This window comes from Synchiropus splendidus, chromosome 6, assembly GCF_027744825.2.
Source record: "Synchiropus splendidus isolate RoL2022-P1 chromosome 6, RoL_Sspl_1.0, whole genome shotgun sequence".
Classification (NCBI taxonomy): Eukaryota; Metazoa; Chordata; class Actinopteri; order Syngnathiformes; family Callionymidae; genus Synchiropus; species Synchiropus splendidus.
Genome location: NC_071339.1, coordinates 18842544 through 18867808, shown reverse-complemented (window position 1 = coordinate 18867808; position 25265 = coordinate 18842544). Strand labels below are relative to the sequence as shown.

At 41.4% G+C, this 25265-nt stretch overlaps 1 protein-coding gene across 1 annotated transcript in view; it reads left to right on the top strand.

The window, feature by feature from the left end:
- The first annotated feature begins 3922 nt into the window (after nucleotides 1-3922).
- The window catches only part of prr13 (proline rich 13), a 69503-nt gene continuing 48160 nt past the window's right edge, over nucleotides 3923-25265 (top strand). The window contains exon 1 of the mRNA XM_053867201.1: nucleotides 3923-3932. The gene's annotated coding sequence lies outside the window, so the exon portion shown is untranslated. The remainder of the gene's footprint in view (nucleotides 3933-25265) is intronic.

Here is a 25265-nt window from a genome sequence, read left to right as displayed (position 1 = left end):
GAGAGGAGGACGAGAGGAGGGGGGGGGAAGAGCAAGGCTGGTGGGGGGACTGAGGAAGAAGAGGAGGATGAAGGGGGAGCTCATTAACCAGTGCGAGATTGGAGCCTTCGTGGCTTCGCTTGCATTCAACCACACGGGGCCTTTGATGAGGCCTGGATCCTCAAGCTCAATCAGTCCCACATGAGTCCAAGTGAGAGGCAGACGGAGAAAGACGAGGAGCAGGAGACAGACGGGGGTGGCAGGGACGGCCAAAGAGAGCAGAGAGGGACAGGAAAGGAGGAGGAGGAGGAGGAGTGACAGCCCAGGGGACAGAGGAGGCCGGCGCAGGACACGGATAGATGGACGATCACAAAGAGCCACACAGAAGTGAAAAGTACACCAGATTTATTTGGACTCGCTCATAAACAGAAATGCGTGTGACTCTGCATACATTTGCATGGATGTGTGTGTCAGATATTACGCCGCGTGATTTATTTGTCTGAATCAGCACATGTGTTTCTCGGCCTGCTGTCTGTGTTTGTGCATACTTCAGCGGCACGTTCATGTTATATTAATGTTGCAGCATTCATGCTCGCAAATACATGTTTGTTAATGGTGACGTGGCGGGCGGCGAACTTCAACCGCCAGCAGCAAATCTCACATTCATCCCTGATTCTCCGTCACGATAACACCAGTAATATCGCTAACAATCCTCAAAACACATCACAAACCCACCAGCCTCGCCTCTTCAGGACATCCTTCCTGTCTGTCAGCTTCTCGTCCAGGCGGCTCCACAAATTGAAATATTTGTTCATTTCACCCATAAACTCTCATAATATCAACTCAGGGCTTCTCCAGGGTGATTTTCACATGTTAAAAATGCTTTCTACAGATGTGAGGATAGTGTTTGAGGTTTGAGGTGTGTCATCACCGTACACTGAACTCTGCATGCTCAACTCAGCCGAGAGAAGATTCAATTCACGTTTCCCTAGTTATTTCCTGCTTCACACAGTGTCCTTTAAATCAAATGAAATAAAACAATTATATTGAGCCAAGTAAGTTGTTGTTTGTCATTTTACGAGACAATTCAAAAAATGTAGTTGGATCAACATCATATGCAGTAAAAATGTGTAAATACTCTTTGAAGGTTATGATGTTCAAGTATTTATTGTAGATGTCAACAATTACAAAAACAAGTGTGCAAGCTCAAATGTCTGTTTTTTTGTGGCTTTACTTAGAAAAATGTGTGCATTTCAATGCAAAAGTTTCCCACTTCTCGACTGTAGGATCAAGCAAGAACTAACAGAATAAATATGTCCAACAGTTATTTTTCCGCTCAGTTGACCATTTAGCCTGTAAAATTTAAGCCATAAATGTGAATAATAATGTGTAGTTTTAATTTATTTCCCACCACTCATTCAAACAGCATTCCATCCACTACACACTGTCTTCACTGGGATTTACTTGTCTTGTTCCCCTATTTTGCCACGGTCTGAATCTCTGTAGATGCATATACACTTCATTACCCCGTTTTCCGATCACAGCAAACTTTTTTTCTTTGTAACCTTCTTTTATTTCCCCCGCAATGTCCAATGTGGTCCTTGGTGAAATGCAATTGTCCACCTCTGCTGTAGAGGATTGACGTGTTCATAGGTGAATAAGAACTTATCAATTTAGTGTATTTGTCCTTTATTTCGTCACATTATCCAACTTCATAGTGAACTATTGGTCTGTTGTTAAAGTAGGGTTTCACAAATCCCATTTCCCAAAGATCAAAAGGACTTAAAAATTGGAGACCTTGTCTTCTGGCTCAGCTCTTTTATGTCACGTATATGCAGCCTACAGACCTCAATATTTCTCCTGATGAATCAAATTAATAATCTTATTAATAACGCACCACAGCTCTAAACATTAATAAATCTTAGCCAATGGAGATCGACGTTCAATAGTATTGAGGTTCAATGGCCTCAGTACTGGAGATCGAGGCCATTGAACACATTTCCATGTTTTTAAAATGTTGCCTCTGTGTAAATTCATAATCATTCATTTTCTCCCTCTTATTCCCTAATGGGGTGTTGGAGCCTGTACCAGCTCCCCAGGGCGAGAGGCGGGGTACACCCTGAACAAGTCACCAGCCAGTCACACATATCGATAAACCCAGTCATGCACACTCTCACACACCAACAATTCAGTCATCAATTCCCGTCTGTTTGTTTATTAATCTGAGGGAGAAAATCACAGCATCCATTGGAGCAGAACATTCAAACCCCAATAGGACGGAAGACCTTCATTATAAAGTGATTTATGTTAGTGATCCAAAGTAATTGTCTTCCCTGCTAATGTGACGGAAAACATTTAAAAAGCCATTTTTCACTTCAGTGCTTAGTTTATGTGCGGCAGAGTTGGATTTATTCCCTGAGCTGTGTTTGTGACTTTTCCTGACCGCCACGTTCCCCCGGCATGCGTGCGTGCGTGCGTGTGTCTATGTGGCTGATCATGTGACAGCCGTCGCTGCCGTGGATGAATATGGCAGCGTTTAGCGGTTCCTCTAAAGCTCAGGTCTCTCTGGCGCTCCCTTTTTTATTCAGCCGTCGCGCTCTCTCTCAACACCACATCAGCACCGGCGGGCCACATGATCATTACCGCATTACTTTAGCAGGGGCGGCATTAAACATCCATCTGCCTCCTTCCTTTTCCTTTCTTATAAACACAGAGCGCAGGAACCAGTTCAGAGCAACAGCCATGAGAGACGCAATTAGTCAGTGTTTAACTGAATCATAGCACTTCTCTCTCAGTTGCACAGTGAGTTAGTTAGCTGTTGGTGATGGAGTCAACATCAACTCACCTGGTGAGAAGATCTGCTGGCTTTAGCCTGAAGGAAGAACTAAGTGATGGGTTGCACAAAACAGAGTGTCAGCGTCTCATCTGACGATATATAAGTCACTGCACTAGAAACTTGGATACAGTGTTGGTTTCCTCCCACGATGCAGATCTAAATTACCCAAATTTATGGATAAAAATGAACTTTAAAGTTAGTTTTAAAGTTCATTTTAATAAAATTGAAAATAGATTTTTTTTTACTCTGCAAAAAGCAGTTTGAGACTCAGGAAATTTCTGCAGATGAGAGTGTCTGTCATAAGCTGAAGATAATGGATGAATGTATAAAGAAATATTTTATAACCAACTGAAACGCCCTTTGCATCTTTTTTGTCTTTTCAGTTCTAGTAGTCTCGTCAAAAAACACTTTCCAAGGAGCCGATTTAAATAAAATCCCAAAAATACCAAGAATCTTTCACCCTTGGCAAAACAAATCAGGCCCCAATACAACAATAAGCATGTACACAGGTTAATAGTTAAGTAAGTTAGGAGTTAAATTATATTGGTAAGTATTACTTTATACAACAGAAAATTAATAAACTGAAGAAATACCGATGAGTATGCGGACCAGAGTCCTAGTCTATTGAAAAGAGAAAATAAATTGAAAGAAAGGAATCAGTTACCTCGGCTCCATGGTAAGTACACAAGACCTTGTGAGTTGGTTTGATAGAAGTTAAAAATGAAAAACAGACGACCAAAAAAAATATTGTAATCCATAAGATAAGCAGGGTGGGTCGAGACTAATATCAAGTTTTATAACTGAATTTGTATATTCATTGTTGTCTTATATATATATATAGATATATATATAGAAAAGCCTATCACAGAAGTGCTCATAACTTTAAAAACTTTGTATACAAAGTACCGTAGACTGTCCCAGCGTTACAAACTGATAGAACAGGAGGATTTTGGGAGCTTGTGGGGGGTGGCCCACTGATGGAAGGGTGATGCTATCTGAGCGATAACCCAAAAGCTGGATGTAACTCTACACTTTCCACTTGAATCCCCTCCACCACTTGGCAAACGTATAGAACTGAGGTTACTTTATTGGTTTCCCTAATGGGTGCCAGTTTCCATTTTCATTTCCAAAAATTACAGCGGTGTGGGTCTGTGTGTGTGCGTCAGTGTGTAACATGGAGACAGTGAAAGACAACCCAAGGGAGCGCACTGAAGGAGACAGTCATGAAATGCTGTACGTAGGGAGCTGATCGTCCCTGTGGCTGTATGTGTAAACCAACACTGCAACTTTGTGATGAATGTTTGTGCTCTGTTGTGTTTATGTGTCGATAATGAGTCATCAGTGATCGGCTGAGTTGATGTGGTCGGTGACAGAGGCGGAGCAGAAGGGGGTCTCCACACTCAGGGGAGGGAGGATGAGGCGAGAGCAGGAGAACACATCATTTCTCCAACTGTAGGAGTAAATTACAAAAGGTACACACAACTAACCGCACAACTCCGCCATCACTGAAGAAAGGGGGGTGATGTAAAGTTTTGTGTAAACACACGTGCATGGAAATGCAAACAAGAAGAAAATATTTCGAGGTTGAGTGAACGCAATTCGGGTCTGGACACTGAAATTTTTGTTTACAACTGCTCTAATAAGGAATATGGGCAAAGCAGAGCTGAAGTGTGCAACTTCTCACCAAGTCAGTGCATGACATAGAGTCAGTCACAGGCTCTGGTTTTCTCATTTGCCCTGTTTTTTTTCCTTCCAAGGTTGTCATGTGGATTCCCTGCCACATTAAACGCAGCATCAGAACTTCAGGGAGAAGGTCCAGTGATGCCACATTGACTGAGGTCCGAGAATGCTGTCTCACCAGCTAGCTAGCAACCTTTTTGCTTTTTTTTAATAACCCTCTGTGCTCCTGAAGTGAAACTATATATTATTTTATTATGGTAAGGTGAGTTTTTTAAAAAAATATTTTTTTAGCAAACTTCATTTTGTGAATATACAATTTTTATAATATATTTTTTTTAAATATAATAATGTAATTTGATTTCACACATTTAAGTATCATGGTAAGGTCAGTTTTTTTGAAAAAACAAACATTTTTTCAGAGACTTTAATAAAAAAGCCATGAAAATCCCAAACTAAAAAACTTTTTCAACTCTTATCACAAACAAATCATCACAATTTAGATAGTCTTTTTTTCATTCTTTCCCATGTCATTTAATTTCACATTTTTCAATTTGTATGTATCCAATGACCCAGAATGATTTACAGACACCACCCACTGTCTGCTAAGCCAGGACCAAGGTCTGCTAGCACAGAGGCGCTATGAACTCTTTGCATCCCACCGGTTGAGAGAAGCTCCCTCCCCTCTGTCAATATGATTGGGCAGTGCTTTTCCCAGCTGTAGGTGAGGAAGAAATAGACGAGTCGGTAAGAGTCTTAGGAATAAACTTGTTGGAAACGCAGCAAATAAATCGGATATTTGTATTTTCTTAATTATATTATTCATTCAATGTGTCATTTTTGGCAATTTTTTTTTTCCCAATCCCTTTTTTATTATTAAATTATGGCCCTCCTGGCATTCCATAGATTACTAAATGACAGAAACATGATTGAAGGAAAAGTTGGGAGTGAGATTCAATCCTCAGGACTGAAAGCTGATCACTCTGTTCAATAATAGTCAAAACTCCCACCGTTGCTTCCTTGTTTCTCAGTCGGCTTGCTTTCTATGGAGTGGAATGGAAGCCATCTTCCATTCCACTCCATTCCACATCAGAGGGAGCAACCAGTTCCCCTCAAACGTGAAGAGTTTTGGCCATAAATATTGAACATGCTTACCTTAAAAAACTGTGGGCCCAGCACTGATACATTTCAGACCTCAGGATTATCTTACACAGGAATCTTAGCAGAGAAAAGCCAACTGGGTGTAGTCTTAGTGAGGCTCCTTACTTATGATGTCGTGCTTCTGTGTCGTGGTGTTAGTGCCGCCGCCTCACAGCAAGGCCTTAGGTTTGACTCCAGCTTGGGTCAAGTCTGCGTCCTTACTCTTGGGAGTTTGCTTGTGTTTTCTCTAGGCACTCCAGTTTCCTCCCACTGTCCAAACGCTTACAGAGGTGAATTGGTTCTCAACTGTGCGCCCTGAAAGAGGCTGTACCGGATGTACCCTGTCTCTGGCCCAAGCTTCTGGGATAGGTTTCATACCCAACGGCTCCAGTGTGGTAATAAGCTGACATCTGCATCTCTACACATCTCCAGTATGACAATGGCTCCTATATTTCCATGTGGCCCTGTGGAGTTGCCGCGGTTTGTGCTGCAACCTCACAAACAGAAGGGTTCGGAGAAGACAAGGAGACTCGGTATATTCTCCTGGTACCTGGTGATTTCCAGCACTCTGGTTTCCTCCCTCTCAAACAGAAGGGTTCGGAAGTGACAAGGGGACTTGGTATATTCTTCAGGTGCCTGGTGATTTCCAGCACTCTGGTTTCCTCCCTCACACACAGACGGGTTTGGAGCTGAAAAGGGGACTTGGTATGTTCTCCCTGTGCCTGGTGATATCCAGCACTCTGGTTTCCTCCCTCACAAACAGAAGGGTTCGGAAGAGACAAGGGGACTCGGTATATTCTCCTGGTGCCTGGTGATTTCCAGCACTCTGGTTTCCTCCCTCACAAACAGAAGGGTTTGGAACAGACAAGGGGACTCGGTATATTCTCCCTTTACCTGGTGATATCCAGCACTCTGGTTTCCTCCCACAGTCCAACAGACCAACACCCCCAGTAGCTGGGTGGGGTCCAGCCCTACGTTACCCCAAAACCCCGAAAACTAAGGCTGGGGAATGAATGAATGAAGATGAATTGAAGGATTTCCTTTCACACCGCCCAACTCAGGGAGTGGTGGATACATTCGCCCACTGTGATCCCATTATTCGGCAACTCTTCCCTGCAAATGTGATAATTATACGCTTGCCCCTTCACAGAACAGCCCAAATACACAAACCATGCTGCGACTGTTTATTCTGCCTCAACACGTCTAATCCATTACAAACTTTGTTACACCATTAAGCCGTTTCCTAAGAGCTTTGCTGCACTTGTGAGTCCTGATGTCCGTTTTGCAGCAGATTATTACGGAAATTGAATAATGACTAGCCTCGGTGGTGCGTAGGTGTGTGTGTGTGTGTGTCTGAGCGTGCGTGTGTGCTGGCAGGACGAGCACTATTGTGCAGCCTTGACCACAGGGCCTCCGTCTCCCCCCCACCCGCCACAACAAAGAGTAATTAAACGCCGCTGCCTTGCCAGCTGAGGAGCCGACCGCCGGCCGCACTTCCACAAACAGGCAGATCTGTTTAAAACCGAAGGAGAGAAGCAATAAAAGCCAACCTACCGAAAGCAACCCCCTCCAGACCTGATCCGCTGATTCAAACCAGAAGGTGACTGGCTGGTTTACTCACCATCGCCACTCAGACTGTATTACCGTCACATGTGCAGGCCGACATGCAGCGATGTATCACACATGGTTACTGCATATCAACCATCACAACATGGACTTTGTGGAGTCACTGAAGCAGAGTACAACAGCACGGCCGTGTTTTACGGGGAGATTTCAGTGCTTTTCGCTGTGCTTTTCTTTCAATAACAGGCTTCTTCAGCGCACACGCCGGAGTCGGGCTCTGTTTGTCTGACCTGCCAAACATCCTTTCAGGGATTAAAGCTTTTCCTCCACCACATTAAAACAGTGGAAATGGTAGCACAAAACACATCGGCTCATTTCATTCTTTCATTTCTTGCCGTCAGCATCTGCCAGCCAACTAAACACACACACACACTGTCTCCGGTTCACTTGGCTAGTAGTAATTGTGGATTTCAAATTATTGACTTAGTAGTGCTGCCATGAAAGGTTGAGGGAAAAGTCAAATAAATTACTCAGATTCTACTCAAAAACAAAAGCAAGTGTGCCATTTATCTCTACCTCGATAAACCCATTTAAATTGTAATGAACTTTCTATACTCTGCTGAGTAGCTGTGACATACAATGATTTTTGCCAAAACATGTATAATTCAGCTTTCATCTTTTATTAAAATGTTTACAAAAGGCGATTTGAGTTTGTAATAGTCTACATTCTTGTAGTCTAAAATAATAATCAACCAATAAATTAAAAATAACCTGTTATTATAATTATGATTGGTATGATTTTTACTATTAATTTAAAAGAACAGGGCATTATATAAGTTTGAATGACAGTAGGTATAAAATTATTATTATATAATTATTGGTTCAGGAGAACGTGTGCTCTATATATTTCACATGCAGCATCCCTACGGAAAAGAAAGAAATGCTTAAAGCAGGTCAGGTAGCAATGACAGACCACGTGACTTATTAAATGTCATAAAAAATGTCAATAAAAAAAATGAAATTTAACACAAGAAATAAGCACATCATGAGTCGATACATAAATAATATAAAATAAAAAAGGATGAAGAATTTGGATACAGGTAAATTTGATCTGTGAATTATGAATAAATAAATAAATGAGAAAATTAACATATAAATACAACACAACAGCACTTACATGCCTTACATTGAACCTAAAAGTATGTCTGTGAACATTGCATGCATATTTAGGATATTTGAAGTAAAGCAAAGACTTTTAAACAACATTAAATCACACAAAATTACATCTAACATGTTGGTAACTTCAAACAAGGGTTCAAACGTTTAAGTATCAAATATGCTCTATGCTGTGTTACATTGTTAATAACAGAGCTGAGTGGCTTTTCAGTGAATCGTGAATGACGTCTGTGTTTGGTGCTGCTGTGGGAGTCCAGAGGGTTACCTCCATATACTTTCAAGGAGATTATTATTTGAATGTGCGTGTCATGCTGCTAGCCACAATTCATTGTCACATGTCGCTTCATAGCTACTTATTGCTTTCCCAAATGGACATTTTCAACCAACTAGATAAGTCGTGACAGAAGAAGTTTGACTGAAAGGACTTGTGTTGTCATTTTCTTTCACTACCCTCTACAAGCCAACAGGGGGCAGGCGCACCGGACCCAGCCGTGAAGCAGCTGCGGACCTGATGCTGGCCCTGACCTGGTCCAGCCCACCCTCGTACGGCTGGGTCTGAATTCAGCGTGGGCCGCATCGCGGTGTCTCTGGTCAGGCAGCCTGGAGCCCTTGGGCGCTGGCAAGGGGTGCGGGTGTCCGGGAGGGGCCCCCTCAAAAGCCATCTACGAGGGGCCACACCCACACAGCCATTACGGTGGAGGCAGTTCTGGTCTTCTCTCGAGGCCGCCCGCCTTCCATTTTTAGAGCAGCAACAGAATAGACCACATGCTGTGGCTTCAGGCAAGTGGGGGGAAGGAAGGTTTCTTCACTCAAAGTGCCATCAGCTTCGGGAGAGTTTTGGCATTTGCCCTCCGGTTGACTCTGAGAAAAAGATTTCTCTACTTCCTGGAAATGAAACTCACCTCCTCAACTCGACATCTCGCCCCATTCACCAGGAATGTTCTTGTCACTTCTGCATAATTGCTTTCAACCCACTGTGGTTCTCTCAGAATTGACAAACAAAAATTGCAGGAGTCTCCAGACTTGAGCGATTTGGTGGATTCGTTTTAAGAAGGAGCCGAAGGTTTGTGTGGGTGAAGCGCTGGGTGGTCCGAACAGGAGAAGACTTGGGCTTCCTCTCGCACACATATGGTGCAGCTTGGCCTTTTTGTTTGGATTGAAGGGGTTTGTAGGTTATAAGTAATAAACTCCCCTTAAGGTACACCATGCTTATTTTACCATCCTATAATATGCTTTCTATGTCGGCTCTGTGTGCCCACTCCCCAAAACCAGACCAGTCTTTTCCTGCTACACATTTCAACTAAACATTCCGCTGTCGGTCCAGGTTTCAGTAATCGAGGGACCCACTTTTCTTCAAGTTGCATGAGTAATAAATGTTTTGGGATAAAGCAAATAATAATCTATTTTGTAACAATTATGCTTTCGATTTTTTTTTCTTCACATATCTTTCATTATTGTGTATGTAAAGGGGTGGGCAATTACTACAATAAATACTGACTCTTCAATGGGGGCCAATAAATAAAGGGGCAAATAAAAGAAAAAAAGTGCCTTTAATTGATGGGAAAACTTAGCAACAACAATAAACAGTATTAACAATACAAAAAGAAAAAAAAATGCTGTTAAGGAGATGAATAAATGTGAGTATTCCAAGCAAACAGTTACACTTTAAAGCCATAAAGTAAGCCTATAGCAACTCACTTACAGAGTGATTTGGTATGGGATAAATAGAGATATATAAATAGCAGATTTACCATAAGAACATGGTTCTAAACCAGTTAATTTGAGAAAAAAAATGTGGCTTTAAACATCTCTACTCTACCCTAAACTACATTTTTATCATTCCATCCCAAATATTTCTTAATGAATTGTTTCCTAAAAATAATGTTTTTTAAACAATAAAAAAACACTTTTTGTGTCACAATAAGTTGCCTCTGCTATCATATACCTAACAAAATTACTTCTCACCTGTCACCTAATAGTTTAGGGAAAACAAACTACAGCTAAATTTCACATTAGATGGCAGAGTGTATTGACCCTTGAAAAGTGGTTATATGATTAAATACAGAAACGTTAAAATCTGGTGACCGTCAATGCATAATGAGAATCACCCTACGTTTTTAGGGGAGGATTAAGATGGATTTCTATTCCTTTGCAAAAGTAGTTTCTCACAACAACAACAACAACAACAACAAAAACATTGTTGAAGATATGCATTGAAATGTGACTGAGAAATGACCAAACTGTTGCTCAGACTTAGTTTGACTTCCTCACCCCGTTGTTACCTACTGGGTCTGTTTCAGTGAGACTCTCCTTCTGTTAAAACAATTTTACATGTTTGAAATGCTTCACCAGCTAATAACATCTTTTTTGTTGCATAGGGTTAAAAAGAAATGGACAGAGATTATTCACATCAACCATAAATCCCAGAATGCCCAAGAAGAGAAGTTTGGTGGAGTAAGACTGCATTTTAATAAAACATCGGCGAGGGCAATATAAGCATAGTGTCAGTGGTGAGACACAATTTACGTCAGCGCTTTTGACACCAAACACGCAGACAAGCGTGCTGAATTTAGCCTGGAAGAAAAACAGCAAACAAAGAAGGAGAAAGTAGACTGATGCTGAATTCACTTCACTTGTCAAGAGATACACTGAACATGAATCTCTTCTGCTCAGATTTTTCTTTTTTGTCCAGTGATGCTGAAAAACATACTTTAACAGTTTGAGTGTCTCCACATTGATCCACTTCAGCGTTCGTGATCCATATCAACACAGGAGTCTCTGAAGAGGAAACTCAAATCAAGAACACATCGGCGGATATTTTCGGACACCCAATCACTCAACAGACACTCGATACCCTTCGTCCCCCGTCAAGAGCAGATGAGATAAACGCACCCACTTTGGTACCACTTGAAGATATATCCCTCTCCGCTCTGAGCAATATGTCTTTCATGAATAAAAGTTTCAGTGGGCTCGACCGCATCGTTACCACACAAAGACTTCAAATGTAAAGCAGCGAACAAATCCCTGTTTAGGGTTTAAAGATGGAGGCTTTGTCTCGAGAGCGGCAGACCACAGAGTGGATCTCTGGAGAGTTAAGAAAATGCATTTCAGACTCGACCCATCTCGAAAGTGCCCAAGTGTCGGCACTGCGGCAGCTCACTGACAGAAAACGACATTAGAAAACAACCCTAAATCTGAGACAATGGTGGATAATCTCAAGAAGATATTCATTTTTTCTCTCATCACAGCGAAGTCCATTTTGTATGTTTATCAATTATTGTTTTCAGATTATTTTCACCATGTAACTTAAACGTAATACTACATTTGAACATTTGATGTTATTAGTCCATTAAATGGCTGTTTGCATAGTACAGCATTTCAGCAGGTCCCTTCTCCTGTCGCATGACCGTAGAAAAAGGTTCTGCTAGCTTAGGTGACTTTCTAAGAAGTTCATGTATCAAACTTAATATTACTGTATTGTTAAACCTTGTTGATGATAAAGTCATTGAGAAGTCATGTCCTTATATATAACATTACAAACAATACATTACAATGAGTTAGAAGAGTCAGAGAGGACGGCACTGAGGTTGACATTGGGAGACAGGACAAGGTCAGAAACAAGTATATCATAAGGAGAAGTGTGGATGGAGAGGAGTGAATGTCAGCCCAAAAATGTGGAAGACAAAGAAGAGGACGGTCCATGATGCATGAGGACATGAAAAAGATGATCATGATTGGTGATGCTGGGTGACCTGCTGTGGAAGACAATGACACCCTTGAGGGATGAAGTCTATTCCAGCTGTTAGGGAGGTGCAAAAGTTGTCATCCCATGGCACCTGATTTCAGTAGCTGTGAGAACAATTTTGCCTCCATAAATTTGAAATTTGTTTTGCTGATTTTTTTTCTCTCTGAGAAGTTGTTTAAGTCCACAACACAACATTACACAATGTTAGACGGCACAACAAAATAAACCCACATGCAGTATTATTAAAAACAATTCAAGACAATCGTAAAGTCAAGTAAAGAAAAAAATAAAACATAATTCATTTAATTACATACCAAAATAAGTATTAGGAGTCTTTTGCGCACATTGGTCAAACTAATAATTGCATATATTTCTAAAAATAAGAAAATCCACATACAATAGGCCCATGCAACGCTAATCATTTTGCTGAACTCTACTCTTGCCAAAACACGGCACTCGGCTGTGCCTGCAAATAGCTGGTTTTAGCTGCGATGGATGCAGCCTCAGCAGCTGTCATTCATTCACCTTCTCAAGATTTCAGACTCGGAGACTTTATGACGGAATTACTTTAAAACCAAGCATCATCATGAGGTACCCACTACACCACATGGAAACCGACTTATTAAAAATACATATTTCAGTCAGGAAAGTCGGAAATACAGGATAGGTCCCCATTTTTTCTTTCCCATCATTTTATAATAATAATAATATTAGAAAGGCATTATGAATTGTGAGGGAAAATTCAACAAAACACATTTCAATATTTCTATAGATGCAGTACCTAATAGATCTTTTCACCATCAAGACTGTGTTTGTGTGACCTTTCAATTCGTGAGAACTAATTTCTCAAGCTCTTTAAATTTAAAGGTATTGCAGAATGTCAATCATAAAGTAAAGTAGCAAACAAATATATTCAGAACTGGGAGCAGGACAAGGAAAACAGCAAACAATCTGATGAAAGAGGTTCATTTGCGTTGATGAATCAGGATGAATTTGTTGCATGTCAAACAAGTAGATTTCATGTTATAAATATCCTCTGGAAGTGATGGAGCTGGCTGGTTATTTCTGCTGTTGCGTCCACATACAGGACTTTATTAAATCAAGGGGAGCGGAAGTCGTTGAGGTGGCCCGGAGGCAACCGCCGGCGGCGAGCACATCACACATGGAACAGATCACGCCACGCGTGGAGTCGGATTTGCCAGAACGAAATAAAGTAACCTAAAAAAGAAAACCTCAATTTTCTCCCCTCCTTTTTGGCAGGACTCCGCCAAGAAGTAATGAGCCCCCACCCAAACCTCAGCAGCAGCTGGCCCCGGGTCTGGGGGCTCGGCACGGAGGAAGAGACCAGGGTCGCTCGGTTCGGAGGTGACAATTGAACAAACACGCAAGTTTCTTTTATTGTGAAAAACAAATTGTTGAATGATTTTGGTTTCCCCACTAATCGTCACCACAACTGGCCCAATTAACTTAAATAAATAATCCTGTTTTCTTATGTGCCATTGTTTAACAAACGCAGAACACAACTGTAAAACACTTCCTCGCGACAACTCTGGCATGGAGTTAGAGAGTTCCTATGTTTGCCAGTCTGTTTGGCAGAGATTGGGTTTACATGCCGCTGGACTCCAGCTAATTGCCTTTCTCATTTGTTTTGCTCTCACATATTCAACAAAATACACCTCATGTGACTGTGTTGATGTCCGTCTGCCAGAGCTGCCCACAAGCGTTTCTCAACTGCATTCACACCATCTTTGTCATCACTTCACTGCCAGATCGAATGAATAATAAACTGTGAATTTGTTGTGTTGGAAAACATTTCTGTTGCAGTGGTGGTTAATGACAGACTATAAAAAAAATGATATCTTTTATCTTATGAAAGTTCACGCACATCTTTTTTCCTGGCAAGTTTCAAAAAAGTTGCTCTGCAAAAATGGAGAAAGGGCAGAACTGTGTCGATGTTTGCAGTGAATGTAAAACAAAGCTCATATCAGCTGTGTTTTGTAACTCACGGCGACAACGTTCTGCTGATGTGCACCTTTGTTTTCAACTTCCTTATCTCAGGTCACTTTGATCAGTAGTTCTCACAAGAAGACGGGAAGACGTGGTTTGTTAGTTTCAGGAGTCAACATTACCGCCATGTTAGCAACTGTTAGCATGCTTGCTAAGTTAGCGGGGGCCCAAAAGCATGACTCTGAGCTTTTGATGCTCCACATCTATCATTCTTGTGATTGTAAACAAACACAATCTCTGGAATGTTGAATTATATCCAGAAACTTATTCGCAAAATCTGTCGTTTTTGACGGATGACAGCTCCATGACGGGGACCGTGGTCAACCGCTGCTGTGACACACCAATTCTGGACCTCTGAAGTTAAACTGGTGAATCAGTCTGTTTCATAGTCAAGGCTAGACCCTTTTTTCGAGCCGTCATTGGTTTTGTAATGATCCCAAACATCTCCCCGGCCTACTGGGTTAGTCAGTGTTAGCGTGGTTATCTGCACTGTGAATCTCAACAACAAACGCTGTCATGACGAATCGGAAAATCCACCTGAATTCCAATGGAATGTTTGGCAAGAGATTTGATTTTAGAAGCTTGTGTGTATGTCTGTGTGTTAGATGCCATGCAGTTTAACTGACAAAGAAAAGAATCATGTATCACTCTGAGAAACAGTGCTATTGTGATGCACCTTATTCCTATCCCAGTAAAAAAAGTCATTGAGCCAAGAAAAACAGAGTTAGAATTCAGCAGATCAGACAAGGTGGTGGTACCGATCACAGGGACATCAAAAAGTAGACTCGTGCGTCAAGGACACACACAAGACTGAAAGGGTTGAGGCTTAAGAACAGGATCACAACTATCCTGGAGAATTCGGTGACCGTTTGCAAGAGGGCAACCAGAAGCAACAGCAACTGTCCGGCGTCAAGCTCGGAGAAGAGCAAGAAAAGTATGTTTCAGATGGCTTGTAAGGAAGTTGGCTCAAAAGTTGGAGAAGAGCGAAATAGCAACAGATAATCGGGGGAGAATTTGGAATCCTTAAACACTCATAGAGGGAGACGTGGAAGGCAGATTTCAGATGACCTGGTGACAGACAGAACACAGCCCCCATAATGTGGGATGGATGGCATGTATTATACAACGCAGATTTTTTTATTGATTGTTAGGGCCAAAAATGCCTTTTTTTTTCTTGAAGTGAACCTTATGGTTCTTGAATAACATGATAGGAAATAAAGAGCTTGTTTTTAGCCTAAAGAAAAAGCTCCAGGCTGCTAAGACTTTAACTAAATCTACTACATTTGTGAAAAGCATATTTCAAGGAACACAACCCACCACCAAAACAAACACACATTTTCATGTACATGCTAAATTAAAAACACAGCAAAATAAAACAAAGCCTGGTGATATGTAACACAGGGTAGGGATGTCAGAAATAGTGTTGAGACAGATGGATCTCGCGGTCAGCCACGTTTGTTTATGTCCGTCCCGTATGTACTGAAGCAAAATAAAACAAACCCCATCATGTCAGAGAGGACTCGTAGGGTTGAGTTGCTAGTATTCAGGCAACAGATAAGAAGAAGGCCATCAGTAAACAGCTTGTTACTACAGACCTACCTAGCATCCTGCAGCGGAGACAAACTTCAGCGTCCAGTCACAGCAAGACTCATCACCTCTTTCATTTCCAGAGAATACATAAAGACATATTGAAAGACACTGTCATTGCTCGGCCCTGAGCAATTGCACGCATGACGCCTGTGGGGGTCATTAGGTGGCCGCAGGTCTCCTCGACAGACGTGCTGATTACAGGCCAGAACTGCGCTTGTGTACAGCAAGAAGGCGGCGGACCTGGATTTGTTTGGGAGTGGACTGACTGCTCTGGGGCTGATGCTTGAATGTAATGAACCCTAAACAATAAACATCATGTTTGCTACATTATGCAACAGCGCAGATGAGTGCGACAGCATTTTTCATGGGGAAAAAAGAGCAACAAAGTTTCCCCCAGTTTCAGATTATCGCTGACATGTGTGGTCACTGAGCTGCCGCAGCAAGAGGAGGACAAGCTCGCTGGGGTGGGCATGTCAGAGTTAAGCCTGGCACTTAAAGCAGATATTCTTCTGTTGTTACAGCACGGTTACATCGCCTGCTATAGAAGTGTCTGACTCTTGGGTGCCATCCTGGAAACCTCATGTAAGTCCCATGTGTAGTACTGCCAGACCTGAGTCTCGTCTAAATAAATACATAAATGGATAAATACTTATAATTGTGGCTCTTATGTGGCTCTGTGATAATATTTCCAGAGGGAACACGCCATTCTAAACAGCTCCAAACACTTGAATGTCTTTAACCAAAATCTTCAAGCCAATACCACTGATTCCAGTTAGCATTTAGTCAAATTGTCCATTACACTTTTGAGTCATACACAATATGGATTTTCCTGGTTGAAGGTCTTTGTGACAGGAACATTAAGAATAGTCACTTCTTTGTTTTTAAAAACTGTATCTTGAACGGCTCATATTGATCGACTGTGGCTATGATTTGTTTTTTTGTACATTAAAAAGTGACCCAAATTTGTGACAGTGAAGTTGACACACAGCTACACACAACCTCTCTCTTTTCCTCTTTATTCTCTGTATAATGTAAGAAAAAAAATATTGACTGAATTGCAATGTAACAATTTACAAGCTATATAATATAATGGTTAGACAAACGTCATATAACTTGTCATGTCACATTTATAATGTATTCGAGGAGATTGAAATAAACATTAAACATGCATGTTTTATTGCCTGTTAAAGTAGGCTTCATGTGCTTTGGTCTCTCAAACTAGCCTTGATGCCAACAAAGAAGCCTGCACATCTAAACCTGGATGTTTCCTCCAGAAGCTCCCATGGTGCTTTTAAAGTTGGCATAATGTTGTGTTTCATTTCATTTGAAAAGAAATAGAAGTTAAAAGTAACTCTTGGAAAAGAATCTGATATTACAACATTAATCATCGCAAGTATCCGCATATACAGAATCAAGTGCAGCCGTCTTTGGTCAGCTGCAGCAGAGGGTAGTACAAATGTTGGAGAGGATTTTGGTGAAAAACTGGATGTCTGCATTATGTAGTCAACTTCACAACTATCAGCTTGTTAGAGGTGAATATGAACCAGGCTATCTGCAACACCAGTGATGCCAGTCTGACAACAACAATGATGCTGCTCTGGCTCGATCACTGTCTGAAGGATTTTATTTTCCATGCCATTTATTTTTTTGTGTCACAAAAGGAAAGGCAGGGTGTCCAGTTGTACACCAGCGCCGTCTCAAGAAACCCTCTGCGGCTCCTCTTTGATGTTTATCAATGCCCTTCAGCACACATTAAATGCCGGACACTAATGGATTGTGACATTGTGAGTTGTAACCCAAAACACATGGATGTTGTCGTTGTATTTCAGAGCAATCCTCTCCACTGAGAGAAACACATAAAGAAGGAATAGGCTGTCTAGATTAATTCAGCTGACATTTCAATAGATTCAATGATACTGGACACGGACTCCCACCTAAACTGTTGCTTACTCTGGCTCCCTCAACGTTATGTACCCAGCTGGTGATGAATGGCTGCAGATTGCAAGACGTGAAAATTTAAATATATAGACAATATCATGCTATGTACTGCAGAGTGAAGACATTAAGGACGTTCAAGACATTAAAGACGCACAAAGCAGCAGTACACATAAAAACACAGAATATGAAGGTGCTAAGAAAATTATATTATATTATTATATATGTTATATTATAATATTATATTGATATCAGAGACGTAATTTTTTGCCTTGTAGTATTTTGCCTCGCACCGAGAGACATTATAGAATTACCAATGAGTCATTTTGTTTTTGGAAACCACGTATGGTGAGAACATCCACAAAAAGAGAACTCAGGTTCACCTAAAACCCAGAGTTACCGTGGGCATGTGAACATCGAAAAAAATAATGTGAAGGCAAAGTTTCAAACAGTGTCCAAATAACGAAAGAGTTGCCGATGAAATCAGCTTTTCAAGATGCAGCCTATACGGAAGCCATTCAGGTCAAACAGACCAGACTTGAACCATTAAACACACTGATGCATCAGCACAACTCTTCTTTAAATGATGACCACTTTTTGAAGAGATTTTCCGCAGTCCTTCCTTAAACTGCATGATCTAGATGAAGACAAATGAATCTTCTGAAAATGTTTGCAACGCTGGGGCGAGTGCCTCGTAAAAAGTTCATTTTTTAATCTCTGCACGTCTCCCTGTATCTCAGCCACCGGTCTGGTGACTGAATATGTTTTGTCCACTGGCTAAAATGCTGCCTGTCAGTGGTTGAGTTACCCAAAACCACCAACTTGCCCCAAAGTAGAGACAGACCGCCCGAGGCTGGCCAGTCATTTTATTGAAAGCATGTTGTTGCTCTCGCTGTCCGTCGACAACAGCGACGAACATGTGACGCCACAATCAGCAGCATCAATGGAGGTGCGGGATGAAAACGATATCCTCAGCTACGCCGTGTTTCCAACCTCCCCGGCTTTTCTCTCTCAGTCTGTTCGGTTTCTGTCTCCCCCCTTCACTTCTCTCACACTCTCATTTTCCGTTGACAATCTTTGACCACACAGCCTGGAAAAATAGCACGGAGTCATGCTGCAACGCAAGTCTATCCATGACCCTGATTCCCTTTCACCACATTTCCATCAGCAGCGAAGTAAAACACATCTAATCATTTCAATTTTCCCCCTTCATTGCAGTATTATTAACAATGTTAATTTTCTGAGGGTTGCAGCGCTGAGGGGAATGTCAAGGGAAATGCATTAGTGTGAGATATTCCATTGATCCGCTATTACACACACTTACTCGGTTACTGTAATGGCCTAATGATAGCGAAAGGCCAATTTGAATCCGATGAAGAAAACAGTCTCTTCACCCCCCTGAAACTAAAGTGGCTCAAAAGGCTGAGCGCATAAATGTGAAATAGCCTTCAGGTTCTTTTGTGCTGTTGTTGTTCTTTCATGTGACCGCGGAGACAAATGATTTGGCAAAACCTTCTCCGCTATTTCAGGCTGCCTGTTGGATGAACTCAGAGATACAAAGGAGAAGCCACAGAAGTTACGTGGAGAACTTTGAGCTGGACCGAGAACTGAGCCAAGCTTTACCCATCATTACCTCTCAAGCACGGATTTATGCTGTTTTGTTACACAGTAACAACAAAGCGAGCAAAAACAAAAGACTCCTTGTATTTTCTGTGGTTGATTTGATGGATTTATGCCCAGATCTCTCTGTATTTCTGTTTTATATATATATAAATATATAAAATATTAGCAAGGTTATTAATGTTTATATAATATACAGCTAGAATCATATTTCTTCCAAAACTTATGAGTTTGACACTCTTTTTTTTTTTTTGCTATAAGCTACTTGAGAACTTTCCAGGGTGTCCTTCATCCACAACGCACATGTTCATGTCCTCTCAAACGTCCTCTCTCTCAAACTTACCCCAAGAGGCGATGCCAGACGACTTGTTTGTCGCCAGTTGGACATCATAATTTCAAACAGTTCTTTACTGGGAGTGGTTTTGTTCCTGTGAAGCCGAACGACCAGATGAATCTTCGCCAGTCTCAAATGCCTCAGCACGAAGGTTTGCCTGTAAAAATGCTTCTGCTTGTTCTTGTATCGGGAGTAAACAACCAGACAATTGATGTCATATTTTTAGACTCAGGCTTTGTGGGAAGCAGGATCATTTACAGTTTGCAGAAGTAACACAGTGTCTCTGACCGTAACCCAGACAACACGCGCTGGTTTGACCCGTAGCCCATAACACAGGTTCATTTGAAAGACATTATATAATTATAATTATATAACAGTACATATATACTGTTTCTTGCCGCTCTTGATTCGCAGGTATTTCGGTTTTACAGGTTTGCCCAACTAACAGCCTTGTGCAACGTCAACCTTGTTTGTGTGTGTGTGTCTTATTTGAAAATGTTCCCCCATTCTGCATTCCTCGTTTGAATTTTCAAAAATGAATCCAAATGTAGCCTGGTTATTAGAGCCCTGACTCTCACCGTGCTTAAACTAGTTTCACTTAGAGACTCCACGTGTAGCCCAAAGCAACTCCACCACAACCAAAATAAGAAAGGCCTCGCACCCTCAGGTCACATGCTTGCCACACATTTATACATTTCAAAAGCTAAAATGCTTGAGAAGTTTTGAACCCTCTGCGCTCTATTTCTGAGCCATCCCTGGTAAACATGGTCATTAAAGTCTTTTCAGAGTCCAAAGTTTGATCATTTCATTCAAGACAATTTTTTGGGAGATGATGAACTGATAAAAGAAAAGTCTCCATTGCATTTTCCTGAAATAAACTTTGATGAAACCGCGTTTGTAAGGTGTCAATCACACCTTGGCACCTCGGTAAGCATGTTGTGTCCTGTTTTTTTTATCTGTTTACCTGTGTTCATCTGTCTGTGGCAAAATAAATAAAAAGTTGACTTGAGTATTTAAAAGAAATTTTGAGAACTGATGGGACAAGGAACAAATGGTTACATTTTGGAAGCATTCTAAAGATCAACCTGGAGTGTAGGACATTTCTAAGTAACTTGCATGGCTTCTGTTGCTACTCACAATGTCACTGATCATGTTCAGCGGCATTGGTGAGAACCATGCAAAAACGTAAATAAGACGGCTCAACTTTTAAGAAACAGTGGAGACAAAAAGTGTCATCCATTCAACATTAGATTCTGGTTGCGAGATGCACTTGCTATTGTTCTGACTGGTCGATACTGCTGTAGTGGAGATCGTGTCCCGACCAGCGCATACAGAGACAAAGACCAAGAGTTTGAGGGCCCAAAACATAGTCGAGAGCAAGACCAATGAGGAGGGCGAGGCCAAGACTAAATTGAATCCAGGATACAGATACATACGTCTACTGTTATACAGACACACACACATTTATTTCTTACAAGAGAAACTTTTCTTTTTCAAAATAAATAAAGAAATGAAATGCTTTCATTGGAACCAACTGGTAGTTTGTATTGTATCCAGCTAGGTCTCGGTCTCAGTTTTGGTCTTGCTCCTCATTGGTCTTGGTGTCTTCTACACTGGCCTCGATACATTCTCAACTAGAACACTTCAGTCAGGAATCCCGCTATGCTCTGGGTTAGCACGTTCTCCCTGTAGACCTGGCCTCCATTCCCCATCAAGACAGTTGCTCTTGTCCATGAGGAGCCTGGAAATTGCTTCACCAATCCGACTGTACGCTCTTTTTTTCTATATTTGATTCAATAGCGTCCATATCTCCAACAAACAGCGTTAGCGACTCATAAATGAAGTTGCATGATCTGCTCCTATTAATTTGATGCTAATTACCCAGCAGAGTAACGTAACTATTTATAGATCAAGTAATTACGTGGATGACAACGATCCACGGCAAACTTCTAATTAGGAAACATAATGGTGCCCACCCACCGACGCTAGGTCCATCAGGGCTGCAGCGCCTACCAAAAACCGCACAGGGCAGAAAAGCTTAAACAGAGAAGAGAAAGCGTTTTGAAGGGGCTGTTAAGAGCTTCACGCATTCTTTAATTATAGATCTGGCTCGCACACGTTTGAAGACGACCGTAAATGGGAGCACGCCTTTAGCGCACACCGAGTCTTATAAACTGCGGAAAAGGCGCTTGATGGCCGTTGCAGAGTGTTCAGTGGCACCTGCCCTCTCATTGCATTCACGAGTGCGATATAAAGCATTAATAGCCGCTGAGAGGTGGAACGCGTTCACTTCAAGACGTAAGCACATCAACAGCCATGTGCCAAATCAGAGAGAGGAGGGAAACGCCTAGGAAGCACTGCCACGTTTAGATAGATGCCGCGACTCATTGACGCTTCATTTTGAATACGTCTTCCTGAGTACGTGGTTGAGCGAGTGACTCCTAATATCACAATGAGCAGACATGTTTGCTTGTCCTGCCCAGCTTGTTGAAGCAACGTCTTGAAGCTCCAACATGAGCCCACGGTTCTGTAAAATACCATACAACTGTGGCGTTTTGACTGGATTCACTTTGCTCTCAGTGTTTGTCACTATGGTACCAAAATATTGCAGAACATTCACTGAGCCTTCATTTTTTCTCTTGTGTTTGGTTGGTCGATTTGGATTGTTTGACCGCCGATTTATTCTTCATGATGAATGGATGGATGGATGGATGGATGGATGGATGAAGAGATGGCTGGCTGGACAGATGGATGGATGATCAGATGGCGATGGATGGATGGATGGATAATCACATAAATGAATGAATAGATGGATAGGCAGACAGTCAGACATGGATGGATGGATGCAAGTATGTATGGATGGATGAATGAATGGATGGATGGACAGATGGTTGGATGATCAGATGCCGATGAATGGATGGATGGATGGATTGAAGAAGAGGTGGATGGACAGACAGATGTCAGATCGATAGATGAACAGATGGATGGACAGATGGTTGGATGGTCAGATGTATACATGAAGGAATGGATGGATGGCAAGAGGGCTAGATGGATGATGGATGGATAAGCTGCAGAAAGTTAGATAGAATGATGTTCAGACAGATGGATGAATGTTTGAGTAGATGGATGGATGGATGGATGGCTGGCTGGATGGATGGAAATACAGATGACAGGACTCACTCTCTCACTCTCTCTCGGTCCACGTAAAGAGAAGAGATGGAGGTTAGTCCTGGAGCAGTGATCCAGATTTAGCCTGAGCCGTGTTCATGTGAGGGCCAGAGTCTGCAGCAGGACAAGCCCAGCTCAGAGCCTGCCCTGTAATTGAGGAGAAAATAAGGACAGAAATTATATGTTTATTTTTGACAACAATTTTAATCTTCTCTGCTCTCCTTCAGTAAAATGAGACGCCCAAAAAAAAAAAAAAGGCCTCTGAGATTCACGCTCACTGAAGTTTTAAGAAAACTTTGTCAGCGTGTAAAACAGGGTTTCAAACTAATGCAATATCAATGACATTTCAAAATAATGTCGATCTTATAATAATATATAATATATAATATAATATAATAATTTATTATTTAGTACTTCTTCGTCTACTTATTATTTAAGAATGTCTTTATTATCTTGTGTTTGATATTTTTCTTAAAACAAAAAAACATCTCATAAATATGAACATTTACTAGCCCTGAATTCATGTTAACATTTTTAAACAAAAAAAATATTTTACATAATGGACAACAAGGCCCTTGGATTACTGATGCTGTTCGTACTTGATTGTGCTTAAGCCAACAGATATTTTTCGGAAAACACCAATTTAATTAATTTAATTATCCTTTTTTTTTAATTATCAAGAATCATGAGAGTTGGTGGGTTTAGCATTATAGAGAATTCAGCTTGCTATTTTCCTCCAAAACATCCTACATCCAATTCAAGCGTTACGTTTTGGTTTGTTGTGTGCTTTTATTTTGTTATGTCCTGTGTTCCGGTTTGTTGTTTCCTTTTGTCATACCCTCGCCTCTAGCTTAATGGCAGCGCAGCTGAATCTCATTCCGCTGATCAGTCCACACAGACTACACCTGGTTTCCAGTCTGCGTTGCCAAATGGTCACTTCGTGTTCAGACGGTTTTCACCCCTTCCCTGCATTTTTGTTCTCCTGGCTCCAATTCTGGTGTCGACGTCCTCGGTTATTTCTCTGTCTTGGTCTTGCACCTCATTGGTCTTGACACTCGACACATTCTGGACTAGAACACTTCAGTCAGAAATACTGCTATGCTCTGGGTTAGCACGTTCTCCCCGTAGACCTGGCTGCCGATCAGTCCACACAGACTTCTACACCTGGTTTCCTTCTTGTTTGTGTATTATTTGTGTTCTTTGTATTAAAACCATAGTAAACTCTTAATCTTGTTGTTCGAGTTTTCTGTTTACTGACAACAACTCTGCACTTGGGTCAGACGGAGCAAGATCATGACATCAAGGAATTATCGTACGCATGTTGATTTTTACGTGCCCTGTAATGGTTGTTTGACTCATCCACAGCGCCATCCACTGCCTCTTTCCCCGAGTAACCAGGATAGGATCAAGTCATCTGCCAGCCCATAAGGGCGCAGAGAAAATTTAATAAATGAATAAAACATAAATCTGCACATGTAAACACAGAAGCACTGTAATGCATTGAAAGGGCCCAAAAAAAGTATTAGTTGTATTGTATTAGTTACAGTGCTATAACAGCCCACCTCACGATAGACATATTAATAAATGTGTTAAATCCACGGACTCAAGGCTGAGTGCAGTGCAATGCTTTCAACATGGATTTAACTTCCATCTCAAGTCAGTTCAGTGAAGTCCAATAAGGGTCCTAAACTGATTCTGAGCCGTTGTCTCTCCTTCTTCCCTACATCCAAAACCTTCCCAAGAAGTGAGCAAGGGAACATCTCCACGGCATCCATGTAAACAACATGGGCAATAGCACCCCACTAACAGCAGTGGACTGAACTGGTCAAGCCAACATCTTTGGGTGGCGCCAGCCTTGAACAGTCCTTTCAAACCACTTTACAGTACTTGCAACTGTATGAGCTACTCGGAAACTGAGCTTGTTCTGCATCTTCAATGACAGAAGGTATTGGCAAAGTTCCAGAGGGACGACTTCAGCAAGCATCCGGCTCATGTGAAATGTATCTACTTTTTCAAAGTGGTTCCCACATTCACCAAAAAGGTACACAAAAATATCATGTGGGTGAAACCGTTCTGCCAGACTAGTTTGAAAATGCTGCACTACCTACGTCCCTTATTATGCAAATTTCAAAGCCTTTAAAATTGAAATGAGATCCCTGTGTAGACATGATGTGAGTTTTGTTTCATAAAATGTCATCATTATATGGGGTACCATTTCATCATTGAAGTTTAGGAAGAGTTTACTCTGTTCAGGCAGTCTCTTCTGTTGCCGCCAACCTGAAACTACGTGGAGATCTTTCTCAACTCATTCTACTTAAAAATCTGGACAACGCAACATACACTTTGTGAAATCTAAATATTGTAAAAAAAAATGCACAGCCAGTCCAGTGCTATATCTGAGGATCTTAGGACCCAAAACAGTGCATGATACAGGACCTTTAAATCAGAAACATAAACGTTGGATCATCTCGTTTGAACCCCAAGCGACTTTTTAA